This window comes from Staurois parvus, unplaced genomic scaffold (assembly GCF_062004578.1).
Source record: "Staurois parvus isolate SC_StPar_1 unplaced genomic scaffold, SC_StPar_1.0 ptg000162l, whole genome shotgun sequence".
Lineage (NCBI taxonomy): Eukaryota > Metazoa > Chordata > Amphibia > Anura > Ranidae > Staurois > Staurois parvus.
The window spans coordinates 5,347,703-5,374,880 of record NW_028317958.1 but is presented as its reverse complement, the minus strand read 5'-3'; the positions used below and the strand labels follow the sequence as shown (position 1 = coordinate 5,374,880).

Here is a 27,178-nt window from a genome sequence, read left to right as displayed (position 1 = left end):
TCTTGGAAAGCCATTTGGATGGATTAGGGCATTTGGCCTAAGTGTTTCTGCAAGGTATCAAATGGTTTAGAGAAGGGGGTCTCCACATTTTCTACACAAAGGGTCAATTTACTGTCTCTCAGAAACTGGGGAGGAGGGGGGGGTGGAATTGTGGCCAGTAAGAGTAGAAAATGTCTTGGTATCAGTGGAAGCAAACAATGCCTCATATCTGGTGTCAGTAGGAGGAATAGTGCTCCATTGTTAGTGTAAGTGGCAGAACTTGTGCCCCTTAGTGTCACTGCGAGGAATTGTGCTGTATCATTGTGTCATTAGGAGGAATTGTGCCCCATTGTTGGTGTCATTGGGAGGAATTGTGCCAGATTGTTGGTGTCAATAGGAGGAATCATGCTCCTGTGTTGGTGTCAGTGGATGAAATAGTGCCTGAATTAAAGCAAGCATAGGGCTGCGGCCAGGGGCGGACTGACCATTTAGAAACTGGAGCACTGCCCGAGGGACCGGGGTCAGTAGGGGGCCCCATGAGATGCCCCTGGTACCTTTTCATAGGCTTTTTTGAGTTTGGGCAAGGACACAGGGGCCCCATGATCCCCTATTGCCCGGGGGCCCCATAAGTTGTCAGTCCGCCCCTGGCTGTGACTGACACCCAGGTCTCAGTTTGGAGAGCATTGGCTTAGGGCATATTGGCTGTAGCTAGGCCAGGGGCGGACTGACAACTCATGGGGCCCCCGGGCAATAGGGGATCATAGGACCCCTGTGTCCTTGCCCAAACTCAAAAAAGCCTATGCAAAAGGTACCAGGGACATCTCATGGGGCCCCCTACTGACCCCGGGCCCTCGGGCAGTGCCCGAGTTTCCAAATGGTCAGTCCGCCCCTGAGCTAGGCTGTGGACATTCAAGTATTCCTTACAAATAGAACTCTAATTGCAAGTCACCCAATATCAGTATCTGATTTCACCAATGCTCTTTTGGCTGAATGGGCACAATGTCCCACAGATACATTCTAAAATCTTGTGTGTGGTTGTAAATGGGGTTCACTTAGAACAGAGGCCAGTCACTAGTGTGTACCACAAGGCTCTGTACTAGGTCCTGTTCTATTTAAACTATATGTACAGTAAGTGATAGAACTAAAGATTTGTTGGGTAAGGTATATCTTTTTGCTGATGACACAAAGGTGTTGAATAGGGTTGATATCCTGGGAGGTGTTTGTAACATGGAACATGATTTGGCATTGTTGGAAGATTAGTCAAAAAAGTGGAAATTGCAGTTCAATGTTTATAAATGTAAATCAATGCACCTAGGGAGAAAGAATCCCTAGAGAGAGAACAACATTGGGGGTACAGTGTTGGCCAACACTTCAGAGGAAAAGGACTTGGGAGTACTTTTCCTAGTTCAGATGATTGCAAAATGAGCAAACAGTGTAACCTACAGTGGGGGAAGCGAATAGAATTCTAGGACGCATCACTAGAGGGGTCACCAGCAGGAAGAAGGAGGTCCTGGTTCCTCTATATCAGGGGTAATGAATTAAATTCAAGGAGGTCCAGTTGCTACAATTTTCTTCCAGATGAGGTCCACATTTCTCTTTTCAAGTAAAAAAAAAAAAGAACCACATTACATAAGGTGTCCCCATCAGAATACCTTTTAGTTCAGTTGCTCCCTTCAGAGTACCCATCCATCAGGTGTCACCATACATGAGGTTCCCCTATCAGTGTGCTCTCATATCAGGCACCCCCATACATTAGATTTCCCCATCAGAGTCTCACTATAGATCAGTAAATTCCATTAGAGCCAGGTAGGGGCAGGAGCTGGGAGGACAAGCATGCTGCAGGAGGCAGGGCACACATGTGAAATCATTGGTTGCTATGATGCCGGAAATCCTAACAACCAATAACTGCAGCTTAGTAAGGATCCAGCAGAGCAGAATGGTAAAAAAATGGTGAAAAGTCTGGAGGATAAAACATATTAAAAGCGACTTTAGGAACTTAACATGTACAGTCTGGAGGAAAGAAGGGAAAGTAGAGACATGACTGAAATCTTTAACTACATTAAGGGGGTGAATAAGGTTCAGGAAGGCAGTATTTTCAACACAAAATCATAATCAAGAACACGAGGACATGACCCTAGACTAACTGGAGGAAAGTTCAAAACTAATCTTAGAAAGTATAATTTTACTGAAAGAGTAGTTGATGCTTGGAATAAATGTCCAGCAGAGGTAGTGAGCCAGTCACCAGTAAATAGCTTCAAACATGCTTGGGACAAACATAGATCTATACTCAGACAAAAAGGTTAACAAAAAAAACACAACCCCCCCCCCAAAGAAAACAAAAATAAAAAACACACAAAAAGAAAAACGGGCAGACTCGATGGACCACTCTGTCTTTTTCTGCCATCACTTTTCTATGTTTCTATGTTGTGGAAACCTTCCCATAAGCATGGAGGCTGGTATAACTGCAAATGGAGATGGGGGGCATGCCATATTGATGCCTATTGTTTTTAAATGGTATGCCATGCAAGCTTTTAAAATAGTCATGGTCAACTTTTTTGACAAGGGTGTTCTCCAGTGCCACATCACCACAATTCAGTGAATATTCAATATCAGAGACAGATGAAAGACAACAAGATATGGTCAAAAACTATTGACATGATACAAGAGATGGTCAGAGACTGTGGACATGATACAGGAGATGGATAGGGATTGTGGACATAATACAGGAGATGGTCAGGGATTGTGGACATGATACAGGAGATGGTCAGGGATTGTGGACATATTACAGGAGATGGTCAGGGATTGTGGACATAATACAGGAGATGGTCAGGGATTGTGGACATGATACAGGAGATGGTTAGGGATTGTGGACATGATACAGGAGATGGTCAGGGATTGCGGACATAATACAGGAGATGGTCAGGGATTGCGGACATGATACAGGAGATGGTCAGGGATTGTGGACATAATACAGGAGCTGGTCAGGGATTGCGGACATGATACAGGAGATGGCCAGGGATTGCGGACATGATACAGGAGATGGTCAGGGATTGTGGACATAATATAGGAGATGGTCAGGGATTGCGGACATAATTCAGGAGATGGTCAGGGATTGCGGACATAATACAGGAGATGGCCAGGGATTGCGGACCTGATATAGGAGATGGCCAGGGATTGCGGACATGATACAGGAGATGGTCAGGGATTGTGGACATGATACAGGAGATGGTCAGGGATTGTGGACATAATACAGGAGATGGTCAGGGATTGTGGACATAATACAGGAGATGGGCAGTGATTGTGGACATGATACAAAAGATGGTCAGAGACTGTGGACATAATATAGGAGATGGTCAGGGATTGCAGACATGATACAGGAGATGGTCAGGGATTGTGGACATAATACAGGAGATGGTCAGCGATTGTGGACATAATACAAGAGATGGTCAGATACTGTGGACATAATACAGGAGATGGTCAGGGATTGTGGACATAATATAGGAGATGGTCAGGGATTGCGTACATAATTCAGGAGATGGTCAGGGATTGCGGACATAATACAGGAGATGGCCAGGGATTGCGGACCTGATATAGGAGATGGCCAGGGATTGCGGACATGATACAGGAGATGGTCAGGGATTGCGGACATGATACAGGAGATGGTCAAGGATTGTGGACATAATACAGGAGATGGTCAGGGATTGTGGACATAATACAGGAGATGGGCAGCGATTGTGGACATAATACAGGAGATGGTCAGGGATTGCAGACATGATACAGGAGATGGTCAGGGATTGTGAACATAATACAGGAGATGGTCAGCGATTGTGGACATGATACAAGAGATGGTCAGATACTGTGGACATAATACAGGAGATGGTCAGGGATTGTGGACATAATACAGAAGATGATCAGCGATTGTGGACATAATACAGGAGATGGTAAGAGACTGTGGACAAAATACATGAGGCGGTTTAGAGACTGTGGACATGATACAGGAGATGGTCAGAGATTGCAGACAAGTTACAAGAAAGGCAGCCCAACAAAGAAAACCTGTTCTAACCCAAATTATCTGTGAGACGGGAAAGCAGCTCTAGCCCAAATGCCTTTGGAAAGTAGTAATAATCCACTCATACAATGAAGCCGTCTACTCAGTAACATCCATTGCATCAATTCTTTATTGGCTACACGGCAGGATACAGCAGTAACACCTAATGCGTTACACCCAAAGCCTTACTCATGGAATACTATGAGTAAGGCTTTGGGCTCAGCGTGTTAGCATGTTACTGCTTTATCCTGCCATGTAGCCAATAAAGATTTGATATTACCGAGTAGCTGGCTTCATTGTATAAGAGGCTACAAGAAATGATAAGTGGCTGTGGACATGCTGCAGGAGACTGTCAGAGACTGTAAATATGCATTTGGAGAGTGGGGAAATACATCATGAGACAGTAATAAACTGGAGACATAATACATGAAGCTGTTAGAAATCACCACTATAAGAGAGCAATAGATTAGTTTCTGCATGGCCCCGAGGGCCACACAAAAAGTGCCATAGGGCCCCATGTGACCCGGGCTGCAGATTGGGCACCACAACTTTTGGCCATATACTATAACTATATTAGCGAAGACAATGTTTTGCTCAACAAAAGCACTTTGACACTTAACATATGGAGACTTGTGAGCCAGGAGAGTAGTTAAATCCTTTTTTATTGGAGCGCAACCCCTATGTCACTGTCGTCATATATTGGTAAAAACAGATTTTTCCAAGAGGTGCAAAGTTTTAGTAGAACATACAGCTAATCTCAATACATAACCAAATAAGGAATACAAACCCACTAGTTTTCTCTATCTCAAAGCGCAAATATATCCTATCATAATGTTTTTCTGATAAATAAAACATCAATATGTAAGCTGAACCTCCCACCTTGCTTTTCAGCTTTATTCATAATGTTTGGCCGCTCCAACCCTCCTGAATGGCTGTCTTTGTGTGTGTGTGTTAATCCATAATTTAGGTTCTTCTGTTGAGCAGCACCATCATCCTTTGTTCAACGACTAATCAGAGAACACACAACTCCCTCTCTGTTGTGCCTTACAAGTAGCCTTGTTTTTTGTGCATTTTTAGTCTCATTCCCTAGTGATTGTGAAGACTCCAAACGCGCTGGGTGTTACTCTGACTCCTCAGAGAAAAGCAGCACCATGTAATTATGAATAATGCATGCAGCCTATAATTAAGCTATGAAATAATATTAATTATGGGTAAAAGGAGATTGTTTGGAAAAAAAAATCAGCAGCTCAGAGGAACAGTGGTAGCTATATGTAGATAGAGAAGGGAAAAATTAGACCTCTGGTTGTCACTGGAGACTTTGAATAGTTTCCAAATGTATCCAGAAGCTTCATCTAGATGTTTTGGGGTCACCAACTTCTATGACCACAACCAGTCCAAACATAGCTTTAAATGATACACTCACTGGCCAGTTTATTAGGTACACCTTGCTAGTACCAGGTTGGGCCCCCTTTTGTCTTCAGAACTGCCCTAATTCTTCCTGGCAGAGATTCAACAAGGTGTTGTAAACATTCCTCAGAGATTCTGGTCCTTATTGACATGAGCTACTGTTGCTTTTCTATCATCTCCAACCAGTCTGCTCATTCTCCTCTGAAATCAACAAGGCATTTTCATCCACACAACTGCTGCTCACTGGATGTTTTCTCTTTTTCGGACCATTCTCTGTAAACCCTAGAGATGGTTGTGTGTGAAAATCCCAGTAGTTCAGCAGTTTTTAAAATACACAGACCGGCCCTTCTTGCACCAACAACCATGCCACATTCAAAGTCACTTAAATCCCCTGTGTTTCCCCATTCTGATGCTCAGATTGAACTTCAGCAAGTCGTTTTCACCACGTCTAGATGCCTAAATGCATTGAGTTGCTGCCATGTGATTGGCTGATTAGCAATTTGTGTTACCCCCTCTGTCATTCACTCCATTGGCTTCTGATTGCCCAGCGCATTAAATTCAAACTACTAACGCTGACGTACAAAGCCATTCATAACACTGCCCCAAACTACCTCACCGACCTGATACCCAAATACCACCCAACCCGTACTCTTCGCTCCTCACAAGACCTCCTACTTTCTAGCACCCTGGTCTCCTCCTCCTACGCCCAACTGCAGGACTTCTCCAGGACTTCCCCTTCCTCTGGAACTCACTACCCCAATCCATCAGACTGTCACCTACCCTCCTCACCTTTAGGCGCACCCTGAAAACCCATCTCTTCAGGGAAGCCTACCCCACCCTCACCTAACAGCCGATCTCCTCCACTCCTCCTACCACTCCATCCCCCACAGCCACTTCCTCCTGTACCACTATCCTCTCCCTCCTAGATTGTAAGATCGAAAGAGCAGGGCCCTCGAACCCCTCGTATATTGTTTTGTTACTGTATTGTCTCATGTTCTGTCCCCCACTATAATGTACAGTGCTGAGCAAACTTTTTGGCGCTATATAAACACTGTATAATAATAATAATTGAACAGGTGTACCTAATAAAGTGGCCGGTGAGTGTATGTGGACTAGCCGATGAAATTAAAAAAAAAAAGCCAGTCCACTCAAAATGTATGTCACATTCTGGTAGATACTGGAGACTCCAACCACCTTAATGTTTCTTCTTTCTCTTGGATGCTCTTATTAGCACGGAGGGACAGCATGCTGTTGTTTTTCAATAATTACTTACAGCGGTATTAAACCCCAAACAAAAAATGTAATATATTGCAGCTTACCAGTCATTAGATGTGGTGGCTGCATTAGTTTGCTTTTTTATGTTTTTGCCCTCTGTTTTCACCTGGTGATCTGGCCAATAACACACCTCCAGTATTAGTGAGACACCACTCTGGCTGAAGGAGCACAGACACCTTTAGACAGAAGAATTGTTAATCCGGGGGGAGAGTAGTGTAAGATGTACTAGCAGATCTATATACACTGACAAATTGAAGCCAGCTCATACTTCATAAGTGGTTACGGCAAACAGTGTGTTTTTCCTTTTGGGATAAAGGTTTTACATAAATAAAAGTTGATCATCTGCAGAACAGCTTGTTCTTTTGAATAACAACACATTTATTGGCCAGGTCACCAGGTTAAAATAAGGGGAAAAAAAGGCGAAAAAGAAAACTAATGCAACCACCATATCTAAACATTGGCAAGCTGCATAAAAATATATGTTTACTTTTATATTTACTACAGCTTTAAGTGTATACATGATGGTACCACTTTATGTGCAATTAGCTACATTGGGCCCCACTCAGGAAGGATAACAACTTTTACACACATCTTTTTACACTATGGATTATTTTAATATCTTGATGAATAGAAAATAAAGTCTACAATTATTTTATTCCAAAATGTGTCGGTGCCGGACTTAAATTTTTTCCATCTTTTACACATGCCTGTGACACCTGTGTCAGCACTGACGAAGCTATTTTGAGGGAAATAGCTTGGGACACTGATTTGCCTCCACCAGTTCTTTACACACGTTAAACTTCAAACTTTAATCACTTCACCTGAAACTGCTCCATACTTTGCAAGTCCTCACAAACATTTGTGGTCCAGGCCAAATCCATAGGTGGGTTCTGCTACCCAGCAGGCCCTTACTTTGGCTTAATGCCACTTAGACAAGTAGCCCTTACAACCACCAATCCACCCCACAGACATAACTCACATCACTGCTTCCTCTCCCAAACTGACTGCTTCTTCTTTCTTTTAATTGCCACTCTCCGTTAACCAAAAAGTTAACATTTATACTTCATTCTTCATTCCTATACACTATAGTAAACTACATTTACTGAGTAAATGGCATGATGGTGCAACTCCAGCAAACACTTGGCAGTGCAGCAGGTTGATTAATTGACCAGCATTTCTCTTTAACATTTGGCAGGATCCTTAAGGCTATGCTGTGGTGTTTCATACCTATTCTGCTTCTGTAAGTGCCCATCAGATGGTGTCTCATTCACTTACAGTTCTGTTTCAGGGTTCTGCCAAGGAGTGACCCCACTTAGGTGCAGCTTTATATCTCTCCATGCATGGTCCTTCTATGTCCCATGGACAGTCTCCAATCATCCTCCAGCCCAACCCCTTCCCGCTCAAACATTTCTGCTATGGAAGTCTCCACAGGTCAAAAAGCAGGTACTACAGCATGTTTATCCAACAATATCAAACAGCATATCATAAATACAATGCATAAAGATCATACTTGACACCTGACTACATGCGGACTCTATTGGTGAGATTTATGTGATTAGTATCTGAGTCTGCACACCTGCTATGGCCATTAGGAGAGGTCCCCACTCTCTCTGCAGAAGGTTTATTTTATATCATGGAGAATGCAACAGAAGGAACTGACTCACACAAAGGTAGGCATCAAAATCTCCTAGGTAGACAGGAAAAAGGTTAGGTTATGGTAGGAAGATCTTGGTGTTGGAATATCCAAGATATAACAGAAAGTAGGATTGATTTGGTCCACCAAGGTCCCCAAATATCATAACTAAAATGTAATTTTAGGTGGACTGACCCACTTAGTACCACATAATTACCTCATTTCTGTAACTTGAGAAAGGTTCCCTTTAAGGGTCTTGTTGATGGGCTTTGTGTTGATAGCATAAGCTTGACATCAGTTTGAAACACTTCTGAGAACACTCAGAATTCATTGGCAGGTGCATTTTCCCTCGTTGACCTCCTAACCTGTACTTGATCAGCTTTTCAATGGACTTATATGGATATGCAAAACCCATTTTAAGTGGACAAAAGCCAATCAACGCAGGCTGTAAAAGTAGCAAAACAGGATGCTACAGTAAGGATCAGTATTTGGCAGGCTTTGATGGGCAAATGTATTGTACTTCTGATATAATTTTGAGAAGCTTCTGAAATCATTTAGAATTTATTCAAGGTGCATTTGACCTGCATTTGAACTACAGTTGACCTGCTTCAAGCTACACTGTTATTCCCATAGTCTAGTAGGTCATGAGAAACCGGGCATTTCTAGAGCCTAATAGATCAGGGGCACCTCTGGGCACACAGATTCAAGTGTTGAGTTGCTGGTAGATCTGCTGTGGATCACATCTAAAACTAAGACATCATTTTTAACTAAACAAAAATGAATTGGTCTAATAATGCAGAAAGCATCATCTCCATATCGCAAAGGAGACCCAGTAGAAGATCTAGCAATGCCCCTGAAGAGAAGCAAGCAGAAGCCCATTGACACTGGCTCCTAAGCTTGTATGTTTACTATGGTAATATTTAACAGGGAAAAGCCTAATAGTGGTTCTGTTCCTCACCCTGGCTTTGCCTAAGTAGGCCTGTCAACATCTTTGAGGAAATAGAAAGAAAAAGGAAAGATTAGGAAGAGTTTGAAGCTTCAAAGTGAATTTGGTAATGCTCTAGAGAGGCACTCCATTCATATACAAAAAGAGATAATGGAATGGGCGGGGACCAATTTGTAAAGGAAATTCAGCATTTTGAAGAAGTGAATGGCTTAATATGTCAATGTTATCACTTAAAATGTATTTCCAAGGCCAGGAAAAATCTTCTGCCTTCTTGACTGTCATAGAGAAGGAATGACTCGTTAGATGAATGAGCAGAGCTAAAGCTTCGGCATAGGCTGACAAAGTGAGGGAGAGACCAATTAGTGGATGTTGCAGTATTCAAGTAGTGAAATGACAAGAGAGGGGCAAGTATCTTGGTAGAGTCTTGTACAAGGAATAGACACATTGGAGATTAGTTACAAGGATAAAAGTGACAGCCTTGTGTTAGGGAAACTAGGGAATTATGCAGAAGAGGAAGGAAGAGGTTACACTTAACTAGCAAGTGTGAGTAGTGGGTGTGACTATGCCAATGTTTAAAGAAATTGAGATGTCTGGAATTTCATGGACATGTGAAGGAAGAAATGTAACTGATCTGCCTTGCATAAAATTTAACATGAAACCATATGGTAAGAAATAACAGCTCTACCATGGGTGATATAGACTATTATAAATGGAGTTACTAAAGAATGTGAATTGTGCCGATCATTCGTAAAGTGATTGTAAGTCTCTAATCACATTATTATGGCAGCTGTAGAACATTGATAGTCAAATGACTTTGAGAACATGATGGATGGAAAAGGCATTTGAAGGCGGGCTAAGGTTATAATGGGAAATGAAAGAGCAATATGTAATAAAATAAAAGAGAAGCAAAGAGAGTATATTATATAGGGAGAGAAGAGAACACAGTAGAAAGGAATAGGTTGGATGAAATGGGAAAGGAAGAGAATGGAGGTAAAGGGTAAGGATGACAATATAAGAATGAAAAATTATTGAACGCATTTAACATAAAAATGGATATAAAGGAGAAGCAAAGGAAATAAAGTGTTTATGGTTCGAAGAGAGCAGAACAAAAGAATTGTCAGGATGCAAAGTCTGGGTAATATGGACATAGGAGAGGAAGAATAGAAACAAAGAAGCAGATAACACAAAGTTTGGCAAAGGGAAAAAGAAGGGCATGAAAATAAAAGGGTGAAAAGGAACGGGTAGAGTTTGAATGAAAAGAGAGAGAGAAATAAGGTTACAGATGGTAAGAGAGCAATACAAAGAAAGGATACAAAGCATAAGGATAACAATATAGGAGAATAAAGAGAATAGAATAAATGGATTTACAAGGAATGAAGAAGGGCAAAAAAAGAAAATAAAGTTGAAAGATACCAGTAGGAAGGAAGGAGATAAGAGAGAAGATTAACAACAAGAAGAATCAAGCGGTAAAGGATGAATAAGGAAAACATAAGAATGGAAAGTAAAAGGAAGATTAGAAATAGAAACAGTTGCAAATTCAACTACTTATTTGAAACTCAAGAAAATATCCTCATTCAAAGGCGTTAGTATTATCAATATTTTTTAATTCGAATGGAAATTCACACACTGATGCTAGCAGTCAGAATGCCAAATGTTTCAGATACTTTACACAAATTCAGGAAAAAACAATCTGCTAGGCAGACTTAAAATGTGTTATTTCCAAAATCAATACAATACAGAGGGTCACAATAATCCCAGCCACCTCAACAATAGTCTCCTTCTACCAACTAAATTAGTTCTATGTACTCTAATTTATGAGCATAAATAAGCACAACTAAGTAGCTAGATATCACACAATAGAATTCACAAATTTGCAACTTGAAACTTAAATCTTTTGCAGGAACTCCAAAGTGGTAATTATTCAGTGTTTGGTGACAGTCATAAAAGGTAAAGATGTCCCTTAGGTCATATACATTAGAAAAAAGGATGACCTGCACTTTTCAAGACCTCAAGGAGTAAAAGTCCCAGGAAGCTGCTTGTCTGAAGCCTTATAAATGGAATAGTTTTGCATTTAAAGGGACAATGTATCTACAACTGATTTGGCAGTTACAACTTTTTATTGGACTATTGAATCACCCAGTCTTATAGCTCAACAAGATCTCTCAAACTGAGGTACACCCCTTGATGATAACATTATGCGTAATTTCCTCTCCCTATTGCTACAAGTGAAGTGAGATCCACCTGTGACAGATCTTTTTTGCATGAACTTGCCCTTTTAGCTAATCTTTTTAATATAATATTTGGCTCTGTTTTTTCATTAACTTTTACATTTATACATAACTGAAATTTGAAGGCATCTGCGAAAACAAGGACAAAAAGACAATTGACAACTGGCAGACTCTGTCCCCATTTTGTATGGTCTGACACTTTTGGAGGTCCCTCTATCTATGAGTGCCATCAGTGCACGTATATTGTAAAACATACAAGCTCCCACATTGGGAACACTAACCCCCAGCATAAACTCCAGATACCATCTTTTTTATACACCCCAAGATGTAGTTTGGATACCATTATAAATACTTGGTGGCCTTATAAGGTTTCCCTTGGAAGAGATTAGGGTTTCTTTTGTGGGGACATTGGTGTCCCAATGATGCCATTGTGCTATTCCCAGGAATTCCTAGCACTAGTCACATATTCTGGAACCTGTTTTTAAAAATGTTCTCCCTTACCTTTATGAAGAAGTGGATTATGCTGAGAAAGGTATAGAGGAATCAGGATCCCTATGTCCATTTTGTATCATGTACTTTAAAGTAGATACAGGCATCAAATCGCTTCTCGGCCTTTTGGCTAAGATCAAGTGTAGTATCTGTTCTTATCAGTGTCCAGTGGGGGTGCTCCCGGCCATTCTAGCTTTGCGGGGATGGCTGTTGTATAGTACCCTCACTGGTATGATGGGGGTCTGGAAGGCTAGTACCGGGGGGGACAGAAACCGGGGAGCCCACGAGTTAAGCTGGGGCCCTGAGAGTAATTCCCCCGAGGAGACCGGAAGGACCCAGTACCTCCTGATTTGGACGGATCTACCTTGTCTGGCCAGGGGCTGAGAAGGCAGAAAGTCCGCAAACTCAGTGCCCCCTGAGTAGACGCCCTCAGGGGTGCCACTAGTAACACCTGGGTGTGGGACCCCACTGTGTGAAGATGGCACAAGGTCACTGTTTTTACACTCTTTTTGCACAGCGCCCTTAGGACCAGGCCTTTTGGCTAAGTTCAGGGCAATTTTTACTACAGGCCTCAGGGCCTGGTCTGTGCACAATTTGGCACGGTACCACTTTTTTATTTTTTATTTATTTAATTTAACACCTCCCACGTTTTGTCACTTTTTCTTTCGCTTATGTGTGTGTTTTCACAGGATGGAGGGTGTGGGTCCTCGGGCCTACCCTGAAGTCTAGGGGGAGGATGTGTGGCCTTTTGGTTCCTTCCTCCCCTGATCCCTAGGGGGCTTTTCTTCGGGAGAGCCCCCTGACCAAGTACTGGGTGTCCGGCTTCGGCTGGACACAAGGAACGGTGGTCCACCAGCCTTTTGGCCAGGAGGACCAATTGGGAACCTTGTCCCCGTCAGGAGCTTCGTGCCCCGGGGGATCAGGGTAAGCGGTCCAAGCCCCTTTAGGGGTGGGACACAAGCACACCCCTAAGTGCACTTTTTCGTGTGGTGTTTTGCACTTGCACTTTTTTTGTGATTCACTTACGGGTTTTTTCGTTGTAGTTTGCACGTTTGTGGACTTAAAAAAAAAAAAAAAACAGGCATCAAATTGTGATGTTCATGCTTTTGTATTTATAATTGTCACAATGACTGTGATATGCATGGTATAGTCACTAAATATATATGTTCTTTTATGGATATTTTTTTTATACACCACTAATAAAAAATTATGTATGTTTATAAATTTGTAGTTGTTGTCCTTGGGTACCTCAAACATCCAACAATATATTTTCTGTTTGGTTTACAACTATAGTTAATAATGGATATGGTACCTATAAATCAAGCCCACACTAATCTATAGTTCCACACTAAATGGCCGAACACTTCTAGACATCACATTTTATGAGGTATTGAGCATCGTATTTCAAAAGCATGGACATTAACATGAAGCGCCTCCACCTTTGCAGCTAAAATAGTATCCACTCTTTTGGTATAGCTTTCCACAAGATTTTGGAGTGTGTCTGTGGGAAGTTGTGCCCATTCAGCCAAAAGGGCATTGTGAGGTTCAGCATACTGAAGGTTCAGGTAAGCCACACTCATCAAACCTTGTCTTTATGGACTTGGCTTTGTTATGGACATGGAGGTGTGCCCACACAGGTTTAGCCATATAGTGTATATGTATACTAGCATATAATTATTCATTTTACATTAGTACTATATTTTCAGCTTTGTGTGTTGGGCCTTCTACCTGACTGTCAAAAGAGATCTTTGGAGTTTTTGTAGATTCACTTAATGCCTTTCCTACCCCTGCTCCTAAAGTTGGCCATAGATGGATTGAAATTCAGTCAGGACTTGATGAATTTCAATCCATTTGTAGCCATTTCATCTAATGATTGACATTTGTCATACAAGAGGTTGGAAAATTTTCATTCGATCAGTGGCTGCAGTGCTAGTCAGTTTATTCTAATAGTCCACTGGCTGATGAAAAAAAAACAGCAATCCATCTCTGGGTACCTGTATACTCATCCTCCATTCCCACCTTTGGATCACCAGAACAAACAACAAAGAGAAAAATCCCTGTGTAATTTTCAAGTCAATCCAGTCTGAGCTTACACAGGGCTAAGCACTTTCCCTACATTCCAATGGGACAGAGTGAGTCACATGATCCCATACCCAGAAGTATACCGTAATTGACAACATTCAAGTGGAACAGGACAGTGAGGATATTGAAGGGAAGGTTTAAAAATGCAGTGCATGGAAGGTCTTTGAAGAAAACCTGTTGCTTTGTTCTATGTAAATGAAGGTCACTTTAAGTTGACACTACAATTCTGCTATTGATTTGCATATGTAGAAAATTCAAACTGATCCTCGCTCCTGCTATGACCACTGGATGTCTTTACATCTTAGTAAATTTTACACTTTTGTATCTAACAAATCATATTCTAGAACACTTGATCCTAGCAACTGCAACACTGACAACTTTGGACAAAGACTTTGGAAATCAATAATGAGTTTAAAGGCAATTATGGATTATAATGTATGAATTATGTCCTGGAATACAAATGTTTATTGAATTCCTATTTTTTTTTTTTTTCTCACCGTGTGGTTACCCCACAGCGAATACACGCTCATACTGACCCCATAATAAATGTCATTAGAATTCTTAAGAGAAACACAACCTGGGTGCTCTGTACCATTCTCAGTAAAGCAGGTCATGCAGAATACATTAGAGAAGGAATTGTAGAAGTTAAAAACTATTTATGGCAAGAAAGAGTAGTATAACAGCTTGTGGAATCCTGTGCCGAATAATTGCCAGAGCTACATGAAGTCCGTTGATATATAATGCCCAAGGTGTAATCAAGAATACATGCTTCAGACTAACAATCCTTGTTGATAGAGGAAAACTTGGGCACTGGGGACCTCAGGATGAATAATGGAAAAGTCCTTCGTGACTACAAATTCAGATGTTCCTCGACAAAAGCGGCTCGGTAATTACAGGCTTCTCTAGGTTTTCTGTCAAGCACAGCCAAGTTTTAACACAGTCAGTTGATCTTATTTGGGTTAATAAAAAAGAATTTGGGTTACTTATTAAGAGACAGATGCTAGCATTTATTTTTCTTAGATGTTGACGAGCAATGGACACGTCTGGCAGAAAGCAGTCATTTTCACTATCAATAAAAATGAGCAATGCTTTGACATCAGGTCTTAAAGCTGAACTCCTGGCTGGCCTACAAGAATGAAATTGCCACCCACCCCCTCAGCATATGTTAGAATATGGTATGCATTATGTCTAGGGAGAGTCTAACAGAAGGAATACTTACTGTACCTTACTCCAGCAGTAGGCATTCCAGTTGGCATTCCAATCCTATCCTATTGATTCCATATATAGGATTCCATCCATAGGATAGAAATTCCAATTCTATCCTATGGATGCAGCTTGCGGTAGTTTATCTCTCAAAGTAGCAATCTTAGTTTTTTATGTCTAGGAGTCTGATTGTACGGCTTCCTTATTAATTGTTTGTATCTTGTTCTTTAGTTTTTTTGTCTATGAGAGTACACATCAATTGTTTGGAAGCCCTTCCAATAGCTAATTTTTGTGCAAAATTTCACAGCTCATACCACTCTACCAGACCGTTTGGTGCCAATTTATTCATTTTTTGGAGATTAAAAGCATACTCTGGTGCCTTGAAAAATGTTGGGTCTTTAGAACTTATGACCAAATGGGCAAACGTGTTTATTCCCATTTGTGGTATCTAAAGGGATGTTTACAAAATTGGTCTATTGGGAGGATATACTCTTAGGAAAGTGGAGGACATCTGATGTTCCTTTGATTTACTGTCTAATATCGGGACCTGGGTGGTGTTTATCTTTTGATCAATTTGATGTGTAGCTGTGTCACCACAGCCACTACCCTTTCGATCACAACCTTTCATCACAACCTCTCATCTGTTTCCCCTGAAGCAGCCTTATTGGTGAAATGCATTGAAACTTACTCAGTCATCCATAGCAGTGGATCTTGGACAACCCAAATCCTATACTTGGGACATTGGGGTGTTAGGTAATTCCTATACTTGGGACATTGGGGTGTTGAGTAAATGATCAGTATCCATGTTTTCACTGTCAGGATGAAAAAAAATCTTTGGAGAGAATTAAAGTGTATTTGTTCAATACATGTAATGTATAAGGTTGTGAGATTTTAACATTTTGGGGCCCTATTATATACTGTTTTTACCAGGGGCGGACTGACAACTCATGGGGCCCCCGGGCAATAGGGGATCATGGGGCCCCAGTGTCCTTGCCCACACTCAAAAAAGCCTATGAAAAAGGTACCAGGGGAATCTTATGGGGCTCCCTACTGACCCCGGGCCCTCAGGCAGTGCCCGAGTTTCCAAATGGTCAGTCCACCCCTTGTTTTTACTATTTCCAAAGAAATTGCTTAGGATAAAAATAAAGATTATTATTAAGCAATGTTTTGTATTGTATCTTTGAGAGATATATCCACCTTTAATATAATATAATGTCATATAAGGTGATTTAGTTGAACATTGTTCTTATTTTTTTTCCAAATAGATGGTCAGTACTTTGAGCACTCCAAACTCCACTCCTGGCTAGCGTCTGAAGGTATAGGAAGAGTGATATCACACCCTTGGTCATGTGACAGTGCTTGGACTAAGGGATAGCAGCAAGACCAGGGGCATCATGGGGCCCCTGTGTCCTTGCCCAAACACAAAAAAGCCTATGAAAAAGGTACCAGGGGCATCTCATGGGGCCCCCTACTGACCCCGGGCCTTCGAGCAGTGCCCAAGTTTCCAAATGGTCAGTCCACCCCTGAGCAAGACTCAAACTCCAAAACTGGTATTTCTGGCTGGCTAATGTAGAGGAAAGAATGGTGGGGGATCACTGGAGAGGTGAGTAATAATGACTCTATCACAGACACTATCACTTTGCCCATTGTCTTCTTAAACAACATAGTAAGTAGTATTTTGTTATATCAGCGAGAAGAAAAAGTAGCAAGAGAACAAATAAGCCATCAATTTTCTAATTAGCTAATCACACGCTATTCCCATAATACAGTTATAATTGTTCCTTATGTCACTATTACATACAGCGCTTTACTCACGCTGCATAATATCTTTAAATGGGACAATTCTGTCATCTCCTGACAATAGGAAAAAGAAACCTAAGACAAATCTGATCTTCCAGCGACAAAAATCTTTATACTGCATTCTTGTCGTGGCGCCAGTTAATCACTCCGTTCATTTTAGGGGCTTTTGTTTTATGCCCGTTATTGGATGTTGTAATGTAAGAGCGACTAAATGAAACTAATGACCCAGTTGAAGTAGCTGTAAAGTGACAAATCAGTATAGTCAGAATTAAAGAAGGATTCATTAAGGAAATAAGTAGTCTAGTTAGCAAGTTATGTGCCATTTTAGCTGGTTCATTATTTTTTTGTTCAGAAACTTGTTATGCAATAAAAAACCTGAATGTGCCAGGTACAGAAGGCACACTCTAGTAAAAATGAAAAATTTAAACTCCGGGCATATATAAAAGGTTCAAATTAATGTATTCAGTAACAAATTATTAAACATGTTTTTTTGTAAATGTAAGCAGTGTAACATTGGCCAGCAGCAGGATAGTTTTAATTAGGTCAGGTGTGCTGCAGTGCAATGAGTATGCTGATATTAGAGTACATCAGACTGCTACTTCTTAACCACTTCCAGTCCGGACACTTTTACCCCCTTCCTGTCCAGGGCAATTTTCAGCTTTTAGCGCTATCACACTTTGAATGACAATTGCACGGTCATGCAACACTGTACCCAAATTAATTTTTTACCATTTTTTTGGGACAGATAAAGCTTTATTTTGGTGGCATTTATTCACCACTGGGATTTGTATTTTTTTTGCTATGTAAATGAAATGTCCAAAAAAATTTTTAAAAAGTGTTTTTTTTATAAAATTTTGCAAGTAAATAATATTTAATCATAAATCTTAGCCAAAATTTATTCCGTTATCTTTTTAGTAAAAAAAAAAATCCAAATTAGTTTATAACCAAAAATTATAATTTTTAAACATTTTTTTTTACATTTTTATTTTATTTTTTTATATTATTATTATTATTTTTTTTTACATACTGTCACCCTAACAGTACAGTGTCACCATGGTGACACTGTACTACTTGTGGGGGGTGATGAAGATTTTTTTTTTTTCTTTTACCCGTATAGGATGTAAAAGCAATCATTTCTCTTTCTCTCTGTGTGCATTCTTGCACTCATTGAGAAGTGCTGAGTGAGCTGTGATTGGTCACAGCTTGTCACATGGTACAAGGCTTTTGTGAATAGCCTTGTACCATGTGACCTCTGTGATCATTCACAGATTTCACACATAGTAAGCAATGATGTCACAAGTGACATCTTGCTTACTACTTTGCATGTGATCACTGATTCGCCAATCAGTGACCACATGATCGGGATCTCATACAGAGATCCCGTCCGACGATCGGTGTTTCACTGTGTCCGGAGGACACAGTGGGCACCGGATCGCGGTGCTGCGCGCTCACAGGGAGCGCGCACAAGCATGGTGCGGGGAGGCCGTTTATAAACGGCCACCCGACCCTGCAGTGCCACCGTCCGGCGGTTTATATGCAACGGCCGGTCGGGAAGTGGTTAAGGATTAATGCACACTGGGGCTTTTTTGAACATCTTCCTTTTAACAGGAGTAGCTTAAAAACATGCCTAAGGGCCGGTTCACACTATAGAAACACAGTGCAGATGCGTCCCGGATTCGTTTTTGCATGCAAGTTTTTTACGTGTTTTTGGCGCATTCCGGTGCATTTTTGATGCATTTGTGACATGTTCCGGTGCGTTTTTTATGCATTCCAGTTTTTCCCCCTCTCTTTTTCTTCAATTTAAATAGGGACATGTGTGTTCCAGTGCATTTATTGGTGCATTTACCACGTTCCAGTATAATTCTGTGCAGAAAAAATGCAGCATGTTTTACTTTTTTTTTCTGCACCTGGAACGCATCGGAACTGCAAGCACTGATGTGAACTATGACACTGACAACCATATAACCTACATCTGTGCGTTTTGGATGCAGAAAAAAAGCAACTGAAATGCATGGCCCTAAGCTTTTTTTTTTCAAACATGTGTGGGCGCATCATGCGCTTGTGCGTTTATTTAAATGGCCAGAATATTCTTTATTATTATTTATATGTTATTCTGAAATAAAAAAAAACGCTCAAGTGCTAATTGCAGTAAACACTGAGGCATGTTTAGACGCATTTACATGCATTTAGTAATGTTTTTTTCTGTCAAAATTCTCCTTTCCTGTAAAGCGCTGAGCAAACTGTTGGCGCTATATAAATCCTGTATTATAATAATAACAATAGGGCAGCACAGCGGCTAAATGGTTAGCACTTCCGCCTGGCAGTACTAGGGTCGTTGGTTTGAATCCCAGCCACGGCACCACCTGCCTGGAGTTTCCATGTTCTCCCTGTGCCTGCGTGGGTTTCCTCTGGGTACTCTGGTTTCCTCCCACACTCCAAAGACATGCTGGTAGGTTAATTGGATCCTGTCTAAATAGGCCCTAGTATGTGTATGTATGAATGTGAGTTAGGGACCTTAGATTGTACACCTCTTGAGGGTCAAGGACTGATGTGAATGTACAATATATGTATAAAGTGCTACGTAAATTGACTGCGCTATATAAGTACCTGAAATAAATAAATAATAATAATTTCCTGAATGCACAGATGATGTTTTTTTCTGTCTGTAAATGCCCCTACCTCTAAACACCTGTAAACACCTATGTGTGAATGGATACACAGGCTAACATGGAGGGGAGTTTAGAGGCAGAAAAATGAAATTTCAAATATCTGTTTTACAGGCATTTTGGAGTTCAGGTATGCATGACGCCTTACTGTCCGGTCACAGGCTGGGGATTGAGGGGCAGGGCTGGGCAAGATCTGTATATTTCACAAACTGCAGCAAGAAAATCAGAAAGAGAAAAATCAGGTTATGTCTGTGCTGTGTGGCAGAGCTGTATATTTTCCACTACTGGATGGATAGAAATACAAATTCCTTGTCAGGTGAAACAGTGATGATCTCAGGTAAAACTACATACTACTACAAGAATGGTATCTTCCTCTGAAGAAGTGCATGTGCACGAAACGCGTTAGAAGGAGCCAGGACGTCGTGAGGCCCGGAGGCCATCTTAGACTCTGGAGGGTTAGTTTATCTCTGCAGACCTGACGCTGTTTTATTGCTTTTATTTGCTCTTATGTTGTTTGCAAACACTCATTTTACCAAATAAATACTTTTTTTGAATACTACACTATGAGCACCCTTCCCTGTCTCCCCTGAGGAGCATTTTATTTGCAGAGCCTGCTTTTTGTGATCCAGTCATCCATCTACCTTCTGTATCCAGAGAAGGGAGTCCCCTGTAAGCAGGCATCTTCACCTACTTCACCTTAAAGGGACCTCTGGTTACCTGGATCTGTTTAACTTCTACCGGGCATATAAAACCATTACCCTGAGGGAGGATTATCTATGCCCCTGACCAGACCTCTACATGATAAGGAGACCACGGATGTGATACTTAATGCGTATATTAATTACGCATCTGGTGAGTGCGCAATTTTACCGTATCTCTTGGAGCACCATCACTGAATTTTTCAAACACCTTATATCCACATAGACTGTTATTCTTATTGAACTTTTATATATTTTTATCATGAATTTTATGTGCGATATCTTGATTACTGCTGATTCATTTTTTAAGCGCTGCACTTTTTTATCTTACAAAAAAAACAAATAGGGAAGGCACAAAAGCCTAGTGCATCACCATAAAATTTATTGGAAAAATATACTGTAAAACCAGTAAAATTGGGTACTCACAAAGGTACAGCAAGTATAAACATGTAAGCCAGAAGATGCCGTGTGGTGCAGGACGTAAGTGCTCCAACAACACCCCGCTGCATAGTCAAGCATATGCGTTTCGGGAGCGCACTCCCTTCCTAAGAGCTATGATAGCATAACTCTAAAGAAGAGGTGGCACCCCCGAAACACGTTCCCGTTGTGCCATGTCCATGATACTGTACATGTTCAAGATGAAGTGCATGAAATCATGCACTTCATCTCGATCGTGCACTGTATGACATAGTTACATAGTTAGTCTGGCTGAAAAAAGACAAAAGTCCATCCAGTTCAACCATTAAAAAAAAAAAGTTATAATCCTACACCCACAGTTGATCCAGATGATACAAAAAAATCTTGAATGTACGTTTGTATGGCACACATGAAAAATGAGTATGCCAATATTGCAAGATCTCTCAAATTGGGTACGAGATTTCTTCGAAGGCAATGGCTATGCCTTCCTAGGGGCATCTGTGTGGTTGAGGCTATGTCACCAGTACCTTCAGGGAAAAGGAAGTAAAAGGAAAAAAAGGTAAGTAAAGCAAAAAAAAAGAAAAATTACATTAAAGTGTTAGGTGATTTTGCATCAGATGCATACTGATGTGGGTTTTAGGGAAAGGGGGGGGGGTCAGGTCTGCTTTAAGCAGATGGCTGCCACTCAAGGAGTAGGGGGAACATTTAAAGGACAACTTCACTAAAAGCAAACTTGTTCTTTAACGCTAACACTTGACTGGCAGCATAGCAATGAGCGGCAGCTTCATCTTCCCCTTCCCATAGCTCTGATCAAGCAGCCCTTGTGTATTTTGAAAATTGAACAATTTCCCTAGGCTGAGAAGCTGAGAACCAAGAGTAAAAAAAATAGCAAAATAAAAAGCATACTATTAAGGCTATCCTGGGATGGCTAAATATGTTTTTCCCAGCAAGAACCTCTACTTGCTCTTCAGGTGTGGAAAAATCTAAATGATGTGAACGGAGCGTCAAATTCTTCTCATCTGTCAAAGTAGCGGATTATTTCTTGAGAGACTGAAATTGGCTGCCCAGGATCAGCTCACCATCAATCTTACTCAGGTAAGGTATGGCATAACTGCCAAAAAAAAAGGTATGTGGCAGGGGGAGCATTGCAGCTCCTAAACAGGTGATGAAGCAGATGTAAAAGCTTCACTCTATTTGGATCGGGCGTTCTGAATGAAAGATATGTCATCTTTCACATTTCTCCGCTACTTGGTATGCACTTAACGTCTTCCAGATCCTGCTTCATAAAAGAGGTCATTTTTCAGGCTTAGGTAAATGCAGCTGAGCTGCGGGCCCGCTCGTTTCCCTGTTCTTGTCTGATAATGCCACTCGTTTAAGCTGGTTTTACAAAGTGGAGTTCGTGTTTCCTGTTGGTAATGCATGTTTATTTATTGGGAAGAGAAGTAAGTGGGAGGCAAGGTTGGAAGCAGCGAGGCAGAAGACAATATCAAAGTCTTCTCTGACAAAAGACCAAAGCTGGGAAAATGGATCCCAAAATATAGGTACTAAAGGAAACCTGAGAGAGAGATGCAGTATGGCTGCTACCTGAGGTTCTTCTAAAAATGCTAGCTGCATCCATGTGGTGTACCGATCGCTGGGAGCCGTTGAATAAATTTCTGCATTGGTGGCACATAAGCTCTTCAAAATGCATCTGGGCATTTCATCAGAATGCTGGCGAAATTAAGGAACAATTTCCCTAGGCTGAGAAGCTGAAAACCAAGAGTAAAATAATAGCAAAATAAAAAGCATACTATTAAGGCTATCCTGGGATGGCTAAATATGTTTTTCCCAGCAAGAACCTCTACTTGCTCTTCAGGTGTGGAAAAATCTAAATGATGTGAATGGAGCATCAGCTTCTACACATCCTATGGTGCTGGCAGACATTCCGATCATACTGGAACCAAGTCTTTAAACTAATCTCAGAATTTACTCTGATACCTATAGCCCCCGCTGCAGAAATGTTAGAACGCTTATCGTACATATTCTCCTTTCTGCCAAATACAACCTCACAAAGCATTAGAGATATATGGGCATACCCAATCTGTCTGATATATTATTATTATTATTATACAGTATTTATATAGCGCCAAAGGGTATGCTCAGCACTGTACAGTAGCAAGGGGGACATAACATGAAACAAGACAGTAACAATACACTACACGAGGGGTTTGAGGGCCCTGCTCTTTCAAGCTTACAATCTAGGAGGGAGGGGAAGGTGGTACAGGAGGAGATGGCTGTGGGGGATGGAGTGTTGGGAGGAGTGGAGGAGGTTAGTTGTTAGGTGAGGTCGGGTGTTAGGTGAGGTTGGGGTAGGCTTCCCTGAAGAGGAGGGTTTTCAGGGTGCGCCTGAAGGTGAGGAGGGTAGGTGACAGTCTGATGGATTGGGGTAGGGAGTTCCAGAGGATGGGGGAAGTCCTGGAGAATTCCTGCAATCGGGCGTGGGAGGAGGAGACCAGGGAGCTAGAGAGCAGGAGGTCCTGTGAGGAGCGGAGGGCACGGGTAGGGTAGTATTTGGGTATCAGGTCAGTTATGTAGTACGGGGCGGCATTGTAAATGGCCTTGTAGGTCAGAGTTAGCAGCTTGAACTTGATGCGTTGGGCAATCAGGAGCCAATGAAGGGATTGGCAGAGGGGGGAGGCAGATGTGGAGCGCTTGGTGAGGTGGATGAGTCTGGCCGCTGAGTTTAGGATCGACTGGAGTGGGGATAGCGTTCGTTTGGGTAGGCCAGTGAGAAGGGAATTGCAATAGTCCAGGCGTGAGATGATGAGGGAGTGTACGAGTTGTTTGGTGGTGTCTGGGGTGAGGAATGTGCATATCTTGGAGATGTTGCGGAGGTGGAGCCTGCAAGATCTAGATAGCAGTTGGATGTGGGGTAGGAAGGAGAGGTGGGAGTCCAGGGTGACACCCAAGACTTAGGTGTGTGGGGTGGGAGAGATGGTGGCGTTGTTAGTAGTGATGGAGAGGATGGGGGGGGCACAGGGTGGGGGGAAGACCAGGAGCTCGGTTTTGGATAGGTTAAGTTTGAGGATCTAGAGAGCGGAGTCCCAATTGTTCACTTGAATGCCTATTTGCTTTGAAAAACAACTACTTGTCTAAATGTAATTCTTTCAGGCAACCTTGGAACTCTCATAAGCTATAGAAGGGGGTGATTACTGGTATTGTGCCTTGAAGCTGAACTCATGCTTTTGGTACACTTTTCATAGTTTGTTTGGGCCAAGCTGGCCCAAACAAACTATGTCCTTCACTAACATGTGGATGTACTGTATAGACTGTATGCAGCTGAGCCTACATACAGTGCTGTGTTCCTGTGCGAGCCAAGCTTTGTATTCATTGATAGAATACATTCTTTTCTATGAGTAGCTGAGTGCCGCTTAGACAGACACTATTGTGTCTGGGGGCTGAGACAGGAATGTCTCAGATCGCACCAGATTTCAGTGCAGTATGCTGTATGTGGCCTGAGCTACATACGGTTTATACAGCACATACACATTTTAGTGAGGGACATAGTTTGTTTGGGCCAGCTCAGCCCAAATGAATTATGTAAAGTGTACCAAAAGCTAGAGTTCAGCTTTAGGCTTGTTATTCTCCCCTATAGCCCTCACTGTTACAAACTCTATGGCCATAACTGACTCACTTTAACTTAAGCCTTCAACCAGTACCAGAAACTGGCCACTTCTTTTGTATCCCAGTAAACTAATAGTCCAGATATTTAGTATATGTTTTATACAAACTCAGTGTTTCAATTCTTCCATCCACCATATTAAATCATTGAAAGAACCATGCCTTCAACTATAAGACTCGGTTCACACTATTGCAGGCTGTGAGGACCACGGTTGCCCAGGCATGGCAGCCTGCTTATTTGAATGGGCTGCTGTGCCGCATTTCCCACAGGAAAAAGTTGCATGAACATTTTTAAAAACACAGCTGCAGGGAAACCATGTGATCTGTTTGACCACGTGGTTGCCCTGCGATTCAAGTGTGCTGCATGCTGAGATGCTTAGGGGTGCCATTCAGAAAGAATGGCAGTCCTGTATGTCTTGCAAGAGCTGTGTGTTTCAGCTGTGGGTGGTTGCGGGTGCAGGAAGAGGTGTGATTCCCAAACCTGCAACTAGCCCACAAGTGTAAACCTAATCTTAAGGTGGGAATCAGGGGCGGACTGACAACTCATGGGGCCCCCGGGCAATAGGGGATCATGGGGCCCCTGTGTCCTTGCCCAAACTCAAAAAACAAAATACCTAGACCTTTTCAATATTCTACAAACATACACACCCTCTCCCGCAGTCTCATACTGCTAATAAATGTCCATAATAAAGTCCCAAATACAAAATTCAAAATCCAAAAAGTACAAAAATAAAAATAAAATTATACAAATTATAGTCCTTGCTTTCAAATCTTCCAGCTGTGAAAATGTCCAAATCTTCCCTTCAATCCAAAAGCACCTCAAAAAAAATATACTAGATATAGTGCATTATCTTTTATAAAAATTATAATGAGTGATAACATGCAACCACACTGGTGACATAAACTAAAAATTAGACATCACACATGTGAAGTGAATATTAACACACCACATCACTAGTGGTCCTGTGAAACAACCACTGCAGTATGTGAAATTCCGCAAATACACAAAATGTGATCAGTGGAAAAATGTGCCAAAAAAAGTGCCACCACTCTGCATATAGGATAATATACAATTACCCTCTTTCTGCTTTCAAAGCATTCTGGAATTCCTTTATACCAAATACAGTTGCCTTCACTGGGAGTGTGCTTTCCTTTATATAAGTGGACAATGGAATACCTTCCTCATAAAGTGATGGGCATCGGGATCCCCGTTCCTCACAGGATAAAGTAGGAGCAGACTCAGTGGAGTAATATATAGTAGTAAATACAATTTATTTAGCAGCTTACATTAAAAATACCGTCCATCCTCACTAACGTCCGTTCAATGCTGAGGCCATCAAAAATGGCCGCTCTACTCCTTCCGGCTTAGCGTCTGACGTCACGACCCTGACGCGTTTCGTCACTTCCGACTTTTTCACAAGGGACATGTCCCTAGTCTCTGGCTGTCTCCCATAGTATATCTGAAATCTCCAACCCAGGGGCGGACTTACAACTCATGGGGCCCCCGGGCAATAGGGGATCATGGGGCCCCTGTGTCCTTGCCCAAACTCAAAAAAGCCTATGAAAAAGGTACCAGGGGCATCTCATGGGGCCCCCTACTGACCCCGGGCCCTCGGGCAGTGCCCGAGTTTCCAAATGGTCAGTCCACCCCTGGTGGGAATACATGATTAGAAAATCGACCGTTCGGTCATCCGACAACCGAGAGGCATTCATTCGTTGGTCGAAATAGTGGTCCACATTAACCAATCTAAAAAAAATCGTTCATTGGGCAATACGTAGTGTTGACGTCTTCCGTACAAGTGGAAGTAATGCAGTGTGCATGTGACCTTGTCGCCACTCACACTGCGATATACACAACAATTACCAGCAATGAGTATAATATAGTTTATTACATGACCTATATACATAAATAGTGATACATAAAGTATAATATGCAGAATTCTGGTTTCATTATCTCATTAGTCCAATCTACTTTTAACTTTTGGATTTTTCGTTTGTGTTTACGAAGATTCCTCAGACATAAACATCCGAGTCATCTTCTGTTTCCGCTCATGTGTAATAGCGCTTGATAGATTTTTTTCATATGACTGTCTTACCACTGCATAGAAAATCAGTCGTTTGTATGCGAAACAACAACATTTTTCCTTGTTGTTCAACTGGATTTTTTCGTTCACAATATCATTATCGGTTAAAACATCCTGCTCACCAACGAAGAGAAGATGTTCGATCAGTGGTTCCACAAAATTTATCATACGATTTTCTTATCACGTGTACAGGGCATAAGACTTGAGCAATTTTTCCTTTGTTTGCTATTTTCTCTACATTTTTGGCAACCACTTTAAACTTCAATAAAAAAAATTATTGAACATAAAAATGCTAGCTGCCTGGCTGTCTCCAGTTTGGATTCTTTCTGAGCCACAGACCTGGAACAAGAATTTAGCAAGCAAAGCCAGAACAGCTGTTTGCATGCTTGTTGCAGATCAGTGATTCAGACTGGGTTCACATTAATGCTGTGCGGGACACCCATGTACTTCACACAGGAATCACACCGTATTTCTGTGCAAATTACATGCAATGTCTATGCAGTGCGATTTTAGCACATTTTGTTTGGCTCCAATCGCATTGTATTTCATCCGCACCAAAAAGG

General features: G+C 41.6%; 1 protein-coding gene and 1 pseudogene across 3 annotated transcripts in view; one reads left to right on the top strand and one right to left on the bottom strand.

Moving 5' to 3' along the window:
• The window catches only part of TAFA1 (TAFA chemokine like family member 1), a 547,163-nt gene that overhangs the window by 501,273 nt on the left and 18,712 nt on the right, over positions 1-27,178 (bottom strand). The gene's annotated exons all lie outside the window — the stretch shown is intronic.
• LOC149463039 (U2 spliceosomal RNA) lies at positions 12,116-12,290 on the top strand (annotated as a pseudogene).